General features: G+C 38.6%; 1 pseudogene; it reads left to right on the top strand.

Annotated features, from left to right (window-relative positions):
* The first annotated feature begins 243 nt into the window (after positions 1-243).
* Positions 244-3,661, top strand: LOC115693566 (chaperone protein dnaJ 10-like; annotated as a pseudogene).
* The last annotated feature ends 16,303 nt before the right edge of the window (positions 3,662-19,964 follow it).

Genomic DNA, 19,964 nt, shown 5'->3' with positions numbered 1-19,964 from the left:
TGCGAAGTTCCTCAGGCGTGAAACGGTCATCAGATCATTTGTCAAAGGCGAGACAAGGGCTCGAACATTTGGAGTACCCTATCAATATGAACACAAAGGTAAATGAATAGGAATTCAACTTTGCCATAGAACTGCCTGTGTATTTTTACGCTTCTTCTGCAAATTGGAAAATCCGTAAATTACAAAGAATTCATTACCACTAGAGGATTTCTTCTTAATGTGTTTCTCATGCTCATACAGGAGATGGTGAGGGACACGTATTACAGCATCCTCGGCGTGAGCACGGATGCTTCTGCGGCTGATATTAAGAAGGCTTATTACCTCAAGGTAATTGATCATGTGCATGTTTGGTTGTTTTCTTTTTCTTTTTTTTTTTCCTTTTTTGGTAAGAATGAGCTCAAATTGAATGTAGTAGACTTTCCAAAATATTTGGGCCAAGAACAAAGAAATGGTGCTTTAAATGAAAAAAGAATTGGTTGGAAATAAGGTTGTGAGAATATAATGAATTTGTCAATTTTCATTACTTAAATTTAGTTTATGCATTGTCTTTCAGGCGCGGCTGGTTCATCCAGATAAGAATCCTGGAGATCCAAAAGCAGCAGAAAATTTCTCGGTCAGTTTGATTCTTTTTTGTAGCTCAGAAGCTTTTCCTAAGATCAGTGTATTCTCTAGCCTTAACTATATTGTGTTTGTCAGGGACTCCGTGGTGAACCCCTCAGCCGTGTTTGGGATGCTCTTCGGGAGCGCGTTCTTTGAAGATTACGTGGGCCAGCTTGCGATGGCCTCCTCAACAAAGATCGAAGCTGAACAAAATGTCCAAGATCCTGAAGTCCGTAGGCTGACAGTTCAGGACAAAGTTAAGGTATTTCTGCTACATAAACCCATCCTCTGCGTTGATATATTTTTTAATGCTTCCAAAACCCAATCCACCCGCTGTACTTGTCAGTATATGCAACTTATTTGACCTATTTCTCCATTTCTATGGTGCAGGCGCTACAAAATGAAAGGGAGGAAAAACTTATAAATATGTTGAAGGATCGCCTTCGGCCTTTCGTTGTAGGTCAAACAGAAGAGTTTGTGAAATGGGCAAAATCAGAAGCAACACGCCTCTCTAAAGCAGGTAACTCTTCTTCTTCTTGGTTGTGCTTATATATCGAATTACCTCTCATGAGGGACGTTTTGGTTGCATACTTGACGGGATCACTTTATCCAATATTTGAACAAAATGCATCGACCAAATGCTGAGCTATAACCAATAAATAATCATGTAATTATCTGATAATGATTGCGTGCAGAAGAGTCAATGCATTGGGCAACACTGAAATGTCATTTATAAAATTTAAGACATCAGATGCCATCTACCTTTTCAAAATCATCTCTTATACATTGTCACAGGATCTAAACTCCACCCTGAGAAAGAGCAAAAGCAAATAAAACAGACTGGATCAAGCACTGGAATTAACTTTCTAGGAAGATTTTGTAATAACTATTAATGTTGTACTTGTTAAACTTTCTCCCTTGGCCTCTCTGTTTAGCCAACATCTGGCTACTGTAAACGCCATATGAGTAAAATAAATGCTTTTAATTAAGGATTACCCTTCCAACATCGACAGGCTAATATATGTACGCATGTATTTGCTCTTCAAATTGGATTTGCTCAAAATGGTGTCAAGCTGGCAGATGTAAATATGTGATAGTTCGAGTTCATGTTTAACCAGAACAGCGAAAGTTCTCAGATACTCAAATATAGATCTATCTTGTTTAGTGAGAAGGTCAAAGAGTGATCAGGTTCAGTGTCATTTGAATTTCTTCATGTATTAGTAATTCGAGTTTTACTTGTGAGAAGCAGCAATGTTTTCTCTTGTTACTGGAACTAGAACAAGTCCATAATAAAGTGAAGACTCCTGAAGGTCCATTGGATTGAATCTTTTACACATGTAAATAGCTAGAGGACGAACTTGATATGTTCCAAACAGCAACATACCTTAGTATTTTTTTCCTGATGCAGCTCCTCTAGGATGCATATTGCTTTGTTTATTTTCGTAGGACAGAACACATCTCTCCTCAATATTCCTATGTAAGTTAACGGCTAGTTGAAGAATGGGGATAATCACGAGCCAAGCAAAAAAATAAAAGAATCAGTCTAAAGTGGTTGGGTGTTGATCGACAATTCTCCTTTCACTTCTGTTTGGCTAAACCATATTAAGAAATTTGTTGTGTCGCACCAGTTCTCTCTCTCTCTCTCTCTCTCTCTCTCAGTACATTTTTTTTTTGATGATGGAATCAAGAGAAATTATTCGGCCCAATTAAAGTCTCGCTTTTTTTTTTATTCACTGATGATTTTTGCATTGACATTAACTATTGTCATCCACAGCTTTCGGAGAAGCCATGCTTCATACTATTGGTTATGTTTACACGCAAGAAGCTGCAAGAGAACTTGGAAAGGATAGACAAATATATGAAGGTCCCTTTTCTAGTAGAATGGGTTCGAAATAAGGGGCACCAGATAAAATCGCAAGTGATAGCAGCTGCAGGTTTTTTTTTCTCTCAATCTTGGGAAATGGTATATGCTGATATGATCTCCGGGCCTTAAGGTCCTTCACTTCTTGTAGAACTTTTACTACAGACAACAAACTCATATCTTCTTGAATGCGTAGGTGCTGTGCGATTGATTCAAATACAGGATGAGCTGAAAACAAAGAAGAGATTGCTGTTAAAACTTTTGAAGACAAGAAGGATGCAATGCTTGATTCACTCTGGCAAATTAATGTGGTTGATATAGAGTCAACTTTATCGCATGTCTGCCGAGCAGTGAGTACCAGATCTTTAGTAGCTCAAAACTATATAAGCTTGTGACACCATCCTTGGCCAGCTAATCATGACTAATGATATGTGAAAAGCTGGAACTTTTTTACTTCAACTTGCAATGCTTAAGAAGTCAACTAATTTTTAAGAACCTGAAATCGACATATGGACAAAAGGTTGTAGTATGCTTAGGCAGATCATCCCTCTGTGCCTCGGTGACTGCTGAGTGAGTGGAGGAGGGACCACTGTTGAAATTTCATACTGTTTCTTCCTATTTCCTGCCAATTTGTTATATATGCTTGATAGTTTACATATTTTTGTTTCTAATATATTTGAACCGAGTTAGACGTTAGTTGCAATGTTTATTAAGAGTTGTGGTTCTGACTCATACAAAATGCTTGCATTGTGATGGTGGAATGAGGGGTGTGTTATTACATGCCGCATGCTTTCTCTAGGGCGTGATTGGGCAAAAGCAGCTTTGAAATTTCAATGACTTTCCACTATGATAAACAGTAGGATGACAGAAGCTGACTTAAACAAGTGTCATTTGATAGGAAAATAATCTAACTGTTCTTTTTGTTGTCTCAGGTTCTTAAAGACCCTAATGCTTCCAGGGATGTTCTCAAGCTTCGTGCTAGAGCTTTGAAGAAGCTTGGGACAATCTTTCAAGTGAGTGTTATTTGCTTCAAAAAAATTATGCACTTGATTACAAGAAGGCGTTTTCAGTCTCGATATATGCTTAAATTTGTCCCTTACTTCTCAGGGTGCTAAATCTGCTTATAGTAGAGAGAACAACCTGCGACATGAGGGTGACATCAAAGCAGACGAAGCTTCAACATCATAATCCTACACTTTCCAATTCTACAGCGCTCATATGCTCCATATGTAACCTTTTTACAAAATTATATATCATTAATGAAGGGTTGTTCTTGAATGATTAGTCATCCTTTCTTGTTTACGTTGGATTGTAGTGCTGAAAGCCGGGCAAGAATTGAAGAACTGCTTCTATAGAGGATCAGAATGTAAAACGTATAATTCTTATAAGTTGTGCCATGGCAGTATAATTCTATGGGAAATTAACTGACTCTATGGGAAATCTGAACAGCTTCTGGAGTAGGACATTTGTGCCATTACAGTATAATCCTTATAAGTTGTGTCTAAATGGTTAAGAAAACCAATCTCTTCCTGGGCATAATTTATTAGATGCACTGCTAACCTTGCCAGTTTTCTCATTTAGAACAAACCATCTCCTGCTCCATCCATTTGTTTCTGCACTTTTCTTCAACAAAGAGCCTGCAGATAACCATAGGCCCTCATGAGCCAATGAAAGTCTGAGGACACGCGTAGATGACTGGGGCCATGATTTTGGAAAAAGTTCAAATGTGCACTAAACGCAAAATGTGGCCTATCAGTTACTCCATTAAACAAGCATACTCTTCTTCTTTTCTACAAAAGTGACATGTACAAGAGAAAAGAAAATTTCAAGTTATGGCAAGTGTAAAATCAACAAGAATTTTATGGCTCTTTCACATATTGAAATCGATACATGCCCACATGAATCACTAAATGCAGCAGACAAAAAAATAAAGAGACATTTAAAATGAGCCAAAAGGTATGATGGCCTCATGCAATTCAATTTTTTGTTGTTCAGCCAAAACTGCATTGTAAATAAGTTTTCTCAACTAGTCTGACTCGGCGCTGACCTGCCGTCATTTCTCCATCTGGTCCTGCAGTCTTTAGTACAGTTCCCTTCTGCCCATCCTTGTCATAGTGATTGGTTCTCTTTCATGGATTTCAAGCTACCTCCACTTTGTCGACCGCCTGTTTGGGGACTAGTTGCCTGAAAATAAGAAATCAAGTCAGTAGGGATAAACGACAACTTCTTTATAAGTTGAAGCACTAATTCATGAAGAGAAAAAAAGAGTTCACACCCTTTCAGTGTGGATTGCTCTGCATCAGCAGCTCTTCTGGAAGATCTAATTTTTAGCTCTTCTTCACACACTGCCTTTCCAACCTGTTCAGACCATTTGAGGGGATCAGCCAGACAACATGAAGGACTTGGGAGTACGTCAATACCATACTGTGCATAATCCAACCAATAAAACATCAAGATACGATTACAGGTCACCCAAAATCTATGCTTTCGTCATCCTATCTAGTGATAAGTCCATATTCAGCAGGCAAAGGTAATAAACTTTAAGTAGTGGCAAACGTGCACGCTGTCACTAATAAGGACCAGGAAGACGAGCCTGAAACAGGTTTTAGTTACAGGAAGAAAAATTAGCAGAATGAAGCAATGCTATAGTTATACTCACAACAACAGAAAACTCAAGTAGAAAGAGTACATAGTTATAATACAACCAATTTTGCATTTGACAATTTTATATAATGCTAACATAAACCCCATATTGCATATAAAAGAAACAAAATCAGGTATTCCTTGAGCAGGTAAAGCTGACTCAATGCAAATACGAAGGGCCTATATGTTTGTTTGTCCAAGTCATTCCATCCAGCTCTTTTGCTGTTGGAATGCTTATTGAGGAGGCTCTATTTCTAAGAAGTCTTGGAATGTTGCTCCGCTTTGTCTCATGTGGTGCAATTGCAAGGAACGCAATAAAAGATTGTTTGAGGGTTTAGAATCTTTGGCTGTTTCTGTGCTGTGCTCTTTTATTCAGCTTTGAACATCTTGTTCTGACTTCGCATAGTCTTGTGATTTTCGCTTTGTTTTCTGCTTTTCTTTCTTTCTTTCCTGGTACATTTCTGATCTATCAAAAAAACACCAATATGTTGGAACTTAGCAGCGTGCTGCATATAATCACTTCCGACCAAGTTAAAGCATTATATTTTCCAATGCAGATTGTATGTCATGTATTGCTGCCCAAATTTCTTTTCTACTTTGGCAGGCTGGCAGTCGAATCCACATGCTAGAATGCCTCCAAGAAGTTCGCATACTCTTTATTGATGATTCAACAAAATTTAAAATCTTATTCATCAATTAAAAGTTTGGTTAAGAATGAGTGCGTCAGTTACATTGAAATCAGCCACATTAGAAATGAACTGTAATTTGTTCATCATCAAAATTTTTAACAGCACATAAAAAATTATTCATTGATTGTAAGTTGGGAAAAGTTTGTCCCGCCATTTGGAAAGGGTGAAATAAACAATGGCTTCTTAGTTAGCACTCACTCCAATTTACATAATTAGCTCACAAACAGAATGTCGGCATAAATCCAAGATTTGTAAGTTACATGAGAAGCAAGCTAACACAGCTAGAAGGGAATCACAATTTTGGCTCTCATTCAACTCTGTGAGAGTGGTTCTAACTTGTTAAAATGCTCAAGATTAAACTAATAGGTAAAAAGAGACCATATAAATTTAAGGCCCGTTGGAAAACCATAGGTAAGTGTTGTGGGATATTTCAACATCCCCTCTCACCAATAAACATACAGAGCATGTTACGTGGAATTGACTAATGGAAAGCTTCACATGAGAAAAAAAGTGGGGAAAAACCTCGCTCTAATACCATGTTAGAATATCCTATACAAAAGTTTAAACTATTACGTGAAAGGAGATGGCATGAACATAAGGCCCACCGAAACCCCATGTAAGTTTCGGTGAGATAATCAAGGATTAAAGTTGCAATAAAATTATCTGCAAAAGAATCAACTCAACAATGCCAATGTTCGTTTCTCAGCATTAACTGATAGGGAGATGAAATTAGCTACTTCTCATTCTTGATAGGGATTTGATCGCTCCCCCTCATCTCTATGATTCAGCATTAATCTGGCATATATCATTCCCAGCGCACCCAGGTATGTTACCTTCGCCTTAACAAAATCATAACAAAATCATACATGTCATTGATGCTCCACATTCATACATTCGAAAAGAAAAATGTTTTGATACGGGTATCATGTTTGTGTAGGCGGTTGCATTGGGTTTTGTATGCGAAGAGAAAAATGTTTTGATATGGTTATCGTGCTTGTGTAGTTGGTTGCATTGGGTTTTGTTTTTAATCTGGAAGGGGCCAAGAGGTTTGAACAAGAAACGACATGTTGACAGGTGAAGAATGCTGAGTTGACTTTGAATTCGTGAATGCGAAGAGACAGATTGAGAGACCATCGATAAATGATCAGGTGTCCCATGAGGTTATGAATTGATATCGATTTCATTAAAGAAATTATTAATCGGAGAAGAACCTCTCTCATGAACTTTTTTCCATATCCCAGATTTAGTGACTCAAAACTCTCTAAAATATCCGATCCCACTCCTTTATGAACTTTACTCAAATTTCTAAAATGTCGAAACAAACAAAGGAGATTGTCTAGAAGCAATTTGATTTGATTTAAAGTCTGAATTTCGATCAAAGAAATGCAATGACGTCAGAAGGCCGTGCTTCAAAGAAATGCAATGACCAGGAGGCTTAAAGAATGTCCGCCACAAGAGAGAAGTTAAATACACACGACAAAGATGCTGGGTAAAAATAACTACAAAACAGAACACGATAAATATGTGGTCAATGCAATAATGAAATACATGTTTTCATTATAGGAAACCATTTCCAACAATATATGGTCAGATGCGATAGATGCTACTTGCAGTGGTTTGACAAACCACCACGCCGAAAACGAATGCTTAGAGTACCTTCCATTTGCACCATGTAGTAAGGAACATGAGTATACTACGAAAGAATCAAAAGAAAAAAAATTGATTCTAACCTGATCTAACTGTATAATTGATTGAGCATGTCCTCTTTGGCTTTCTTTACTTGGCAAAGTACAACCGCCAGCTCAGCAACATAAGAAGCTGGTGAAATGAAAAGCAATGGCACTGTCTCAGCAAACATAAGAATAACAGCACCACATCAAGAAAACTGATTTTTGGAACGTGAGCGCCAAGGCTGTTGAGAACTGCTTCGACATAACCACAAACTTCTTGGGACATCCACCGAAGTTCATCCTCTGGATCTGCAGGTCTTCTTGCCATGATATCCTTAAATACAGGGACCTCCAAAAAAAATTGCTAGTTTAGTTAGGAATAGGTTTAACAAAGACAAGTATAATATTTCAAGGTCTTTTGAGCCTTTGGAATATCTTATCTTCGAAGAACTCCTGCAGGTGGAACACTGGACAGTTGGAAGAGTCGAAAATGAAACAACTGGATCTTGCTTGTAGTCGCTGAAGGATCAAACAAACCCACTGATTTTCTCTTTCCTTTTAGGAATTCGTTACCGAAAAATACCACTAGATGACTCGACAGAGAACAATCGGGGAGGCTTTGCCAAAGAGGGAGCCCAGATTCTCCCTTCACTTGACCTCCAGCGGAAGGCTGGAGAACATTTCTTAATTTGTTCAACCACTCAACCTTTTCTGCCAGTCTAAGCCTTCAATACTACTGCACCGGGGACTACAACATGGAAGCAGGATATCCAATTGGCAGTTTAAAGGGATAGTCGAAATCCTAAAGATAAAAGACATAATGTACAAAAGAGTAAGTACTTTTCAGTACTGTCTTGTAAGGAACCTTGCTAGCTATCTTGAAGACAAGACCAGGTCCTTTTCCAGATTCTGGACCATTTAATTTTTTATCCTTGGAACTTTTTGGCGGGGGTTCATCATCATCATAGATTTCTTAGAGGTTACATTCCTGATGAATTCATCGAACAGTTGCACAATTAACATGCAGAAACAAACAAAAAGCTAAGCACAAGTTCCAGTAGCTTGACTGGGGTCAACTGTATTACAAATGAACTACTATACTGTCATGATGCAAATCCAATGGACAGCAATAAATGACAAGTAAAAGGAGGAATAAGGGATGGCCACTTAGCAAATGAAAGGGACAACGGATGGTGATGCAGATGATTTTGGCAATTTGAAGAGATTGACTGATGAGCATAAGCACAGGCTAACAGATACATGCTTTCTTCAATAAACAGTCTAACAGATACATGCTGTCATAACTATATTAAAAAAGAAAAAAGCAGATACATGCTGCAATTTTTTCCAACATAATTCTCTTGATGACAGAGCTTAACAATATAATGCGCCTATTTAAGTTTTAAAAAAACAAGAAAAAGGAAATGACCCTGTTTTAGACGCACCCGAAGGGAAATGATGTGGAGGTAAAATAGAGTTAGTTGATTCACCAAAGTACACTTGTCTTTTAACCCAAAAAAGTATTCTTGGTCTTATTTACACTTTGAATAGAAGTGAAGGTATGAAAAATGCTCTAGTGGAACCAATCTGTTGGCCAGAAGAGAATTGTTCCCTTTTGCTCCCACCCATATTGTTCTTGTCATTATTAGCCAAGTCAAAAGCAAAAATATTCCAAATCTGTTTGTCCTACTTCCCTCTAATTCCTTGAATATGGAAACACATGTGTATCAGTTTGAAATTTTTAATGGTCAAAAAATTAGTTGTGGGTAAATTTGTCACAGGTGCACTAGTTTGAGATTTTTCATAATATTAAACCTTGAACTAATTTGTAAGTTAAATTAATTTAATCAAAATCGAAAGTTGCAGTTGGTTTGGGTTTTGGAGAGTTCGTGCCAAGCTTTGGGCTTTATTAATCCATTGCTTTCCCTCAGGTGGTTCACCTTTAGGAAGGTCGCGATATTAAAGACTAATCCTAAAGTTGAGGTAGATGAGAGTGAGCCCAATCCTGCTCATTTTACTAGGTGAAAAGACTAAATTAGCCTAAACTAATAAATTATTATTAAAGTGATCATAAGTCTAATTGATTGTTATTTGTAATATATTATTTTTTAATATTTTAATTTTTTTAGCTGGACTACCCTAATTAAAGTCTAAACTAACCAGCTACCAAAAAAAAATCTAAACTAACCTAATTATTAACTAAACTAGCCTAATTAAACTAAGACTAGACTAATTGAACCTAAAGCTAATCACCGAGGGTTGCCTCCTCCGCGGACTGCTGTGATGGGCTTCTTGGCCGCCACACCAAGCTCCGGCCACCGGCCGTCAATCATCGAAAGCATTCAATCCATACAACCACTCAAATTGGTTAATTAGCAACGTTCACCTAAAGAAATCAATTTGGGCTGGGGAATATGAAATTAGACATGTGATTCGATTACCCCATCCACCTTATAGAAATGGGGATATATTAATCAATTCTGAGTGATAATTAGCCTTCACTTGTATTTCCCCAGGCAGTGGGCTAAGTCACAACGAACCTAATTAAGCACCCAATCCTAGACTATTTGCCAAAGAATTAAGCATCATTAAGCACAATTGAACCTAAAATACATCTAATCAATCACACACAAGTTCAATTAAGCATGTAATTAGGCTAATTAGCCTTTAGGTATCAAGAAAACACTTGGTTTCTCAAAGAACAACTTTTCTGTTTTTTCTCCCGTTTTGCCCTTTTGTGCTTTGATTCAACAAAGTGCCTTAATAATGTCCAAATTGAACGGTTTAGGTACCAAATTAAAGCTTGGGAAGTTTCCTTCAACTTTCTTTAAGACTCTTTTCCCCAATTTTGGACAGAATTACCTGAAATTACTGATTTTACCCCACTGGTCAGGATTTGATCCGGCTTTACCCAAATTATGAAAAATGCGGGAAAAATAGGAAATGATGTCTAAATGACACCAAAATGGTTAGACACCTGGCCCAACATGTGCTCTTCAATTTTTATGTTTTACTTTTTGCAAAAGAGCCCTCTAAGTTTACGTAAAAATTTAATTTACATGCTGGACTCATTTCAAAATAGTTGTTGAGGCCCAATCAGACCTTGTCGGAATTATTACGGATTGATCGCCCAAATCATGTTCAAAGTTTGTAGAACTTTCCAGAATCTCAATTAAGGACCTTCTAAATAACTTTCTATTTTTGAGTTTATGCAAATTAGACCTCTAAGAGTACTCGTTTATCCAGGTATGTTTCCGTTTCGATGCTCTGCGTTTGGGTGATTATGGCTTGCGTGTGACGTGATTCGGTAGGGAATAGAGAGGCCCATAATGAAATTAGTTCTGTGGTGAACCGAGACTGTGAGTGGAGATCCCGTGATGGTTTCCGGCGTTGGCGATGGTCAATAAAGCGAAAGAAGTTCCGACGTTGGGTTCTCGGTGAAGAACAGTGAAGCTTCAGTGAAGGAGTCGCAAGGAAGAAGACGTGGGGGCTAGAAGACTAGAAGAAAAATTAGAAAAAAACGGTGACAAAAAATAATAATAATAATAATAATAAATAGAAAAAAGAGATTAAAAAATTAGAAAAAGAAATAGAAAATTCGGTTACGGGTCGTAGTCGGTTATCCGGGCGGGTAGGATCGCTGAATCGGACCGGGTCCCTTGAGCCGGTCCAAAGTCTTTTTTTAATTAAAAATATTAAAAAATAACAAAATTATAAAAAAAATCCAAAAAATAATTAGAAAATTCATAAAAATTCAGAAAAATTAGGAAATGTTTAGAAATTAGGTCTTGGCTTAATTTCACTAGATATTAGTGTTAACTTCATTCTAGATTTAGTTTAAAAACTTGTAAAAAATGAGAAACCCTTTAAAAATTTGTTCAAAAATTTAGATAAGCTTTTTGGGCTTTACCTTAGGACTTTTTATTACCTCTGCTTTTTTTTTTAAAAATGATGCTAGGTCGCTAATTGTTTATTTTCATGTTGATTATTTGGTTGGACACCTTTAATACATTGGTTGTTATTTTCCATTTTTAGCATGGTTACAACGAGCTTTATACTCCTCGATAGGTTGCCCTGGTGCGTTAGTTAGCAAACGATCGAGTTTAGGTACCGAAAGGGCACTAATTAGATTACTAGTATAATCAAGTCCCCAATCTTTAGAATCTCTGGTTTTGCACATATCAAGGCAACCCTCCCGCATCTCAATTTGGATTTCTAGCCAATCCTTGATTATGGCTAGTGGTGACTCTAATTGAATGCGTAGATTAGACAATTTTCGTTGCACAAGGTATAAGGCTTGGGAGCACCTCCATCCTTGGAAAGATGAGTCTTTTGGTTTGCCCTTCGAACAAACCAACCGATATTCATATTAATCGACAAATACCTCTTGACCTAACCAATCATTTTTTTGATCCCCCGATTGGGACGAGTAGGTCGCGACACCTGGTCTTCAATTTGGTCAATGGTGGGATGTTGGAGGAGAGCTGCGGAAGACCTGGCAGAGCAATCAAACGGTCTGAATTCATGCAATAAGGAAGGTGCGTGGGTCACACACGCCACACGTAGTAGTTGCGAGCGCGTGTGATCCATGAGCCTGCACAATGGCCAAGGTGCATGTACGCCAAGCGTCGCACACAATGTGGCGCGTGTTCTACAAGCGGCCATACTGGCTTTTGTGAAATTTCGATTTTGCCCCTTTGCCGCTAAATTTACTATTTTGGCCCTCTTTGCATTAATTTACTATTTTGCCCCTTTCTCCACTGAAATTCTTGTTTTGTCGTTCCCACTTGATTTTCCTGTTTTGTCCTTGCCGCAGTTTTGCCCTTGTAGGTAATTGTATGAATGTTTTATGCTTGAAATTAAATGTCTAGTGATCTGTATATAATTTTGCTTAATTTGAGATTAGACAAAGCGTCTCTAGTTATCTTAAATTATATACACTAAGAACTTTGGATCACATAAAGTAAACAAACATTAATTGTAATTAATCATATCAATATAATAATTTTTTTCCCACATGAATTTTTATTATATTAATATGATCAATTAGGATGAATTATCACGACTTTTCTTAATTTACTCACAGGAATTAAGAAAATGAATATAATATGATAGTTTATTCATAAGTTAATTATGAATAAATTAGAAACTTAGTCCACAGGTAGTTTTTAATGTTATGTGATTCATATCATGTGGCATGTTTTACATTGGTAAAACATGATTAATGTAGATTTTGCCTCAAATTTTGTTGCATAAGCATGTTTGTATATTATGCAATTTTACCACCTATGAATATTTCTGATATCAATGTTCCCGAGTTAAACGGTGACCACTATAAAGTTTAGAAGGAATTAATCCTTCTTCAATTGGATTGCATGGACATTGATTATGCTATTCGAAAAGATGAATCACTTGCTCCTACCAATGCTTGAAGCAATGGCCAATTTTTATGCAGGCGATGGCCAATTTTTCTTGTATTTACATGTGCCTGAGTTGATCCTTGTTATTCTCATTATATTAAGTGAGTTCCTGATCAGGTTTTGGTATTTAAGTTGTCTTGTCAAACCATAGTGAAGGGCAATTTCTTCAACACTTATTATCTTATCAAATATTAAATTATGGAACCATGATCTTCGAGATGAGCACGCACAACTTCTAGATAAGGCCCGCATATCATAATCTAGGAAAATGATTGCACAATCTCGATAGTGAAGATCTTCATATTTGCATGCTATATTCCTTTGTGATGTTCTCCCGCATTCGCACGTTGTCTGGTGTATTCAATGGTCCCTCTGAATTCTGCATGTCTCCAATGAGGAAAATGTTTTGTCTTAGGAATCCCTTGTGCCCTGGTTACCAACCTGCGGCTAATTGCATTATTCTAAAATCTCAAGGAATTGGAAGAACTGATCGAGCCTAGAGTAGTTCTTAGCCAGAGGAATTAGTAGCCGAGCGGCGTCCGTCGTTAGAGGGCGCTGATCTGCTTCTGCATGCACGCGCATTGCTGCAATTGTAGCTACCTGTCAAGAAGGAAAAGCGGTCTGGTATGATTAAGTTGGCACGATGTATTTTTGTCATATACAAGATCTTGAAGTTGCAAATGCTGGAAAAAGGCGAACAAACCCGCAAACCTCCGTCTCTCTCTCGCTTCGCTCATGCCTCCGATCTCACATCCAGCCAGCATGGCGGAGGTTCATCTCCGCCTCCGCCCTCTTCCTTTTCCTCCTTCTCCCAACCCCTCCTCCTTCCGCTACTGCCCAACCGGCTAATACTCCGCCAAGCGGCGAATACTTCAATTGTCTATGAGCTCCTTCTCGGCGTTATTTTCTTCAATCGTTATTTCGTTCTCCAAACCCCTCTTCCTTCCGATGCCACCAATGAAATCCTAGACTATATGGTCCAAGATCACATATAGTAAACGCAAATTAATTGTAATTAGTCGTATCAATATAATAATTTTTTTCCCACGTGAATTTTTATTATATTAATATGATTAATTAGGATAAAATATCATATTATTTTTCTTAATTTAACCACAGGGATTGAGAAAAATGAATACAATATGATAGTTTCTTCATAAGTTAATTATGAATAAATTAGAAACTTAGCATATAGGCAATTTTTAATGTTATGTGATTCATGTCATGTGGCAAGTTTTACATTGGCAAAACATGATTCATGTATATTTTGCCTAAAATTTTGTTACATAAGCATGTTTGTATATTATGCAATTTTACCACCTGTGAATATTTCTGATATTAATGTTCTCGAGTTAAACGGTGACAACTATAAAGTTTAGAAGGAATTAATCCTTCTTCAATTGGGATGCATGGACATTGATTATGCTATTCGGAAAGATGAACCACCTACTCCTACCAATGCTTGAAGCAATGACCAATTTTTATGCAAGCGATGGCCAATTTTTCTTCTATTTACATGTACCTGAGTTGATCCTTGTTATTCTCATTATATTAAGTGAGTTCCTGATCAGGTTTTAGCAATTTGGTTGTCTTGTCAAGCCATAGTAAAGGGAAATTTCTTCGACACTTACTTATCAAATATTAAATTATGGAACCATGACCTTCGAGATGAGCACACACAACTTCTGGATAAGGCCCGCATATCATAGTCTTTGAGCGAGAGGTTGTGGAGTGACAGAGATTTTCTCCGGGATAAGCCACGTGTCTCTTCTAAGAAGGTTCACCAATAGCTTCTTCAATTTCCATTCTCCCACGTCCAAACTGTTCGCCGGACCACTCAGGATCTCCACCTGTTTAACGAGCGATGAAAGGCCATTAATAAAAGTTGGATCTCCTTAGAATCTGCATAAAGAATGGTTAGCCCACAATAAACTACAATAAGACAAATCTCGTCTTCTTCAGCTTCGCGGGGGCAACCTTCTTCACAAGGCGTCGCCTTCGCAGAAGTCTTCACCGCCTTTGCCTTCGCTGGAGAGAGATGTAGATGGCCCTCGAAATCTTACGTTATGGGATCTCAATGTAATCCAAAACTCCTTTGAACTTAAAATACATTGTAAAGTAAAATCAACTGCAATTCCCCTTTTATTAAAAAGTTTCATGGCGTTATCCTCTTCCGTTTCGTTCGCACCACCACACCCCCACCCCCACCCCCCCTATATAAAGCCGGACCGGAAATGTCTTCCCGGTCAACTCCACCACCGGAGGAAAAGCCAAAAGAGCGTGACGAATAAGAAGAAGAAGAAGAATCTCTCTCTCCTCCTCTCTTGCTAGGTCTCTCTCCCTCCTCTTTCTCTCTCTTCCAAGGCAAAGGCTGCTGCTGCCCCCAAGCCCTAAGCAGCTGCGAAGCCGAAAGCTACGGTGGGTGTGAAGAGAAAGGCGACCGAGAAGCCGAAGTTGAAGCCCGCGGTGAAGAAACTGCGAGGAAATTATTTTTGCAGGAGCAGCTTCGCTGCTCCAAACTTGAAGCGACGCGCGTCCATCCGCGGTCTCTTTCGTCGCGCAGAAGAGAGAGAGAAGAGAGAGAAAGAGGAGAGAGAGACCTGGCGAGAGAGGAGGAGGAAAGAGAGATTCTTCTTCTTCTTCGTCACGCTCTTTTGGCTTTTCCTCTGGTGGCGGAATTGACCGGGAAGATATTTCCGGTCCGACTTTATAGGGGGGGAGGGGGGGCAAATGAAACGAAAGAGGATGACACTGAAACTTTTTTAAAAAAGGGGAACTGCGGTTGATTTTACTTATCATGTATTTTAAGTAAAAAAGGAGTTTTGGACTACATCGGGATCTCGTAAAGGAAGGTTTCGAGGACCATCTACATCTCTCTCTAGTGAAGGCGAAGGCGATGAAGACTTTTGCGAAGGCGACGCCCTGTGAAGAAGGTTGCCCCCGCAAAGCTGAAGAAGATGAGATTTGTCTTATTGTAGTTTATTGGGGCTAACCATTCTTTATGTGGATTCTAAGGAGATCCAACTTTTCTTAATGGCCTTTCATGGCTCGTTAAACAGGTGGAGATCCTGAGTGGTCCGGCGAACAGTTTGGTCGCGGGAGAATGGAAATTGAAGAAACCGTTGGTGAACCTTTGTAGAAGAGACACGCGGCTTATCCCGGAGAAAATCTTTGTCACTCCGCAACCCCGCTCGCTCAAGGAGATTGGGACACCGCATCCACACTTGTCACCAGACGCTCTTGATCATCGCCCTCCACGAGTAGAGCACTACCTCACCATATCTGAATGATGCTGCTGCTGCTGCTTCTTCCCGGTTCTATAAACCTTTTCCTTCCCCTTTCCTTTTCATCTTCACCGCATACAAGAGGGTGGAACCTGCCTTCATTCGAGGGCATTTTCGTTGCTAGCGCATTCGTATTCATATTCGGTGTCACAGTTTCTCGTTCCAACTGTCACCAATAGGGCTTCGGTCTGCTCTGCCTCTAGCCAGAAGGCTCCAAGCGAACCAATCCCGCTAGAAGCTCCGTTTGCTGTTGCTCATCATCCCCTGCCGGCACTCTCCAGAATTTCCTCACACCGAGTTTTTTTTTGCTTTACGGACGTTCGCAATCGGAATTAATTCCCCACCCTACTCTGTCACTTTTGGAAGAAAACCCAAAACCTGTTGTGTCCGAAAATCTGCGTTGTTTGTTGTGATCTTGCGGAGGGGTTGATGATTCAGGCTTCTTGTGATGTTTAGTCAAAGCAGCTAGCATGAATAGTTGCATAAATTTCGAGCATGAACGATCCAACCGATTCTCCCACGACATATTCGATGAAATGTATGAACCGAATTCGTCTCGGTTTACCGAGCATGATGATCCCTGCCATACGTCACTATTATTGAGAGTGTTTCTAACTCCATGTTTTTGTTCCATCTCCGGATCTGTTTGTACAAGTGGTGGCGATGAACAATGGCCACGGCCGAGGAATGATATGGAGTTGATGGCCATGCTTGAAAATCTCCGAAACACGTGCTCGTGAGTGAATTCCTCTCTCTGTCACAAGCTTTCTTGATCATTTGCTATACGTTCTTGTGATATTGTGGTCATAAATGTTGGATGACTGGAGTTTGAGATGGTGATTGATGGTGGCTGCAAGCGGTGGCGGCGGTGTTTAGCGACAATGTTGGCCGGTGATAATGGTACTCAGCGATGATGTAGAATGAGCAATGTTGAAGGCCGAGTCAATCCTGGTTTGTGTATCGGTTTAGGTGTAGATTCGTTAAAAGTTTTAGTAATCCGGTTATTAGGCTTTGATGAGAGGTAAATCTGGGAATGATGAACATCAGGATAAAACTGGAGGCGTCCAAGGCATGGGAAAATACCAAAATAATAATAAATAAGGGAAAAAAATAAAAGAAATTAGCAGAAACCCAAAAAAAAATAGAAAAAAGTAAATAGAAAAACGGGCCTATTCCGACTAAAATAGGAAAAGGGACTTAACATATGATTAGTGTGGAATTAGGATGATTTCAATAGAGTTTGGTCTTAATTTCATTTAATGGACCAGCGTCCAGGTGAGACCAACATTCAGATCGGGCCCACAGGCCCAAATTAATTAATTACGAATTAAAAAAACATAAATAAAAAAATCGAATATTATAAAATTCAAAAGATAGCTTAGAAGCAGGCTTTGATTAGGTCGTTCTATTTTAGTGACAAATGTAGCTTAGTTTTAATTAGTTAGCATACATCTAGTTTCGAGATTTTAGTGAGTACCTTTGATATAGTTAAGCCTCAATGGATTAATCTTTTAGGCAAGAGGTTGGACTCAGTTTGAATTTAGCTCATGGGGATTGCTGTCCCAAGGCTTAATAACAAGTTCATGTATATTCCATATTTGGTGTTTTATTGGATCTACTTTCCAATCCTTTATTTTTATCGCGTTGATTGTGATTATTTGCTTTCCTTAATTGCACGCTCATGCATTGACATTATGTGGTGGCATAGCTTAACAATATGGTCAAATATTGCCTAAATCATTTAGGTAACAAATCAATTAAGTTAGGGTACCAAAAGGGCGCTAATTAGATGATTGACATAATCAAGCCCCCGGACTTGTAACTTAGTAGCGCTAGAAAATGAGACAAAACTCTCATATCTCGTTTGATTTCTAGCCGATCCCAAAAGGTCAGTGTCAACGCCTAGAATCCCATAGGCTAAATAAAACTTGAAACGAAATCCAATGTAACGCGAGATATGGGTTTGGGAGAGCCCGCGCCTAATTGAGGGCCATTGGCCCGCCTTTAGGCAATACCTCTAAACTCTTCTTCTTCCCTTTCTCCCCGAACGGAAACTCAGAAAGGTCGGGACAAGGTGTAAATTCCTTAAGAGGCCGTACACTCAAGTTTTATTCAAAGTCTCAAGGGTCCATTTACTCTTTGTTCTCCCCATTGTTTTGTCATCGATTGATATCTTTTCTACAATCAACAACTGAGCAAGTGTAGTTAGGTTTATAGCCGTGTTCCTTAAGCTATTGTGTTGGCTTGACGACACGTTCCAAGGAACGAGTGCGGAAGCATTAGATCGGTGTTATTGATTCCAGCGGCGTATTGGTCTTATCTATGTACCTCATACTTGTCCTCATCATATATATCAAGGACACCTTCCTTGACGTTCCGAACAACTGAGACCAGAGTAGTGGGTTCAACCATGCTCCATTTGAGGATGATCTCTGGTTGGGGAGATAAACATTGGAGAGGTAAAGGAGGCAAATAGAGAACTAGAAGACGAAAGACTGAATAAAACTCGAATGTGAAGCCTCTTAGGATATTCACACCTCACTCTTGAGCACTCCATATCTTCACCTTTTTTTGACCTTTCCCAATAAGCTTGATGACCAAATCGTTTTTTTTTTTTTTGGGTCGAAATGACATAACTAGGTTAAACAAGCTGCTCTTGACTTTTCCTCTATTGGAGCTAGGTCTATTCTTTCCCCAATAAATTCATCTCTAGTTTTGCCTTTTCTGGTGCGTGGGTACATCCAGCTTGTACCAAAAGTCGAGAAACTACATTGAACAAATTAAAACTTCATAGACCATATTGAACAAATTAAAAGTTTATGGACCATATTGCACATTAGACCAAAGTTCAAAAACTATTTATATCATTATCCCTTACAAGAACAAAATTTAGGAAAATCAGACCGCTTCTGCCCTCCTAGTTTTAGCTTTCTAAAGAAGTTGTATTTATAAGAACAAAGAGAGCTCTTTACAGAATTTTAACCCTTCATTAGCAGCTCTACACAAATGAAGCATGAACGTAATCCTTTCTTTGTTTATCTTTGTTGTGTTCAAGCAACTTCGGCACAAATGACACTTCACCGAGAACTGCTTAAAGAGGCGTATGCATGGTTTTATATCTCTAGCCTGCATGTAGTTCAAGAATTGTCTAGGAAACTCCTTTGAAAGAGCTTGAACTAATGATATACTCCAACCTCCCAAGAATAGCTTAATTTTGTGTAAGTTATTGTCGAGAGAAGACAAACGGAAAAATTATCGGGATCTCCAAGACTATTCTGATAAACTTACACCTTATTGTAAAACCTTTCCTATAATTACCAAAAGATAATAAAGAAAAGAAAAAGAGGAACAAAGAATCAGCCAACTAGAACTTTCAGATCTGATATTCACCTCTCTGATCCCCATTTAATCAGTTGAAATAAATGTTGTATATTAATTGGCTTTTAAGATTATATGTCAATATATGATAAAGTTAGGATGGGTAAACAAATGAATAAACCTATGGAAATCGAGGAAACTAAAAATTTTCAAAAAAAAAAAAAGTTGGCCTTTTTAAATCCGTCCCACTCAATTCAAGCCTACCAATAGCCCATTCACGTATGTTTTTAGGCTTGCAAAATTGGAATCCACTTAAGCTCAAAATAACACAAAAGCCCGATCCAAATCTTTATTTTTGGCATTTTCCTTCTCTATTTCAAAAAGAGCATATGAGAGGACAGTGAAGAAAAAGCTGTGACCGATGAAAGGAGAACTCACGGTCTATGAGCAAAAGAACAAGAAACATGACCGTGTCTTAC

Source organism: Syzygium oleosum, unplaced genomic scaffold (genome assembly GCF_021117445.2).
Source record: "Syzygium oleosum isolate NSW1041296 unplaced genomic scaffold, Sole_v2.1 Sole_v2.53, whole genome shotgun sequence".
NCBI classification, from domain to species: domain Eukaryota; kingdom Viridiplantae; phylum Streptophyta; class Magnoliopsida; order Myrtales; family Myrtaceae; genus Syzygium; species Syzygium oleosum.
This window is presented reverse-complemented; position numbering and strand designations above follow the sequence as displayed.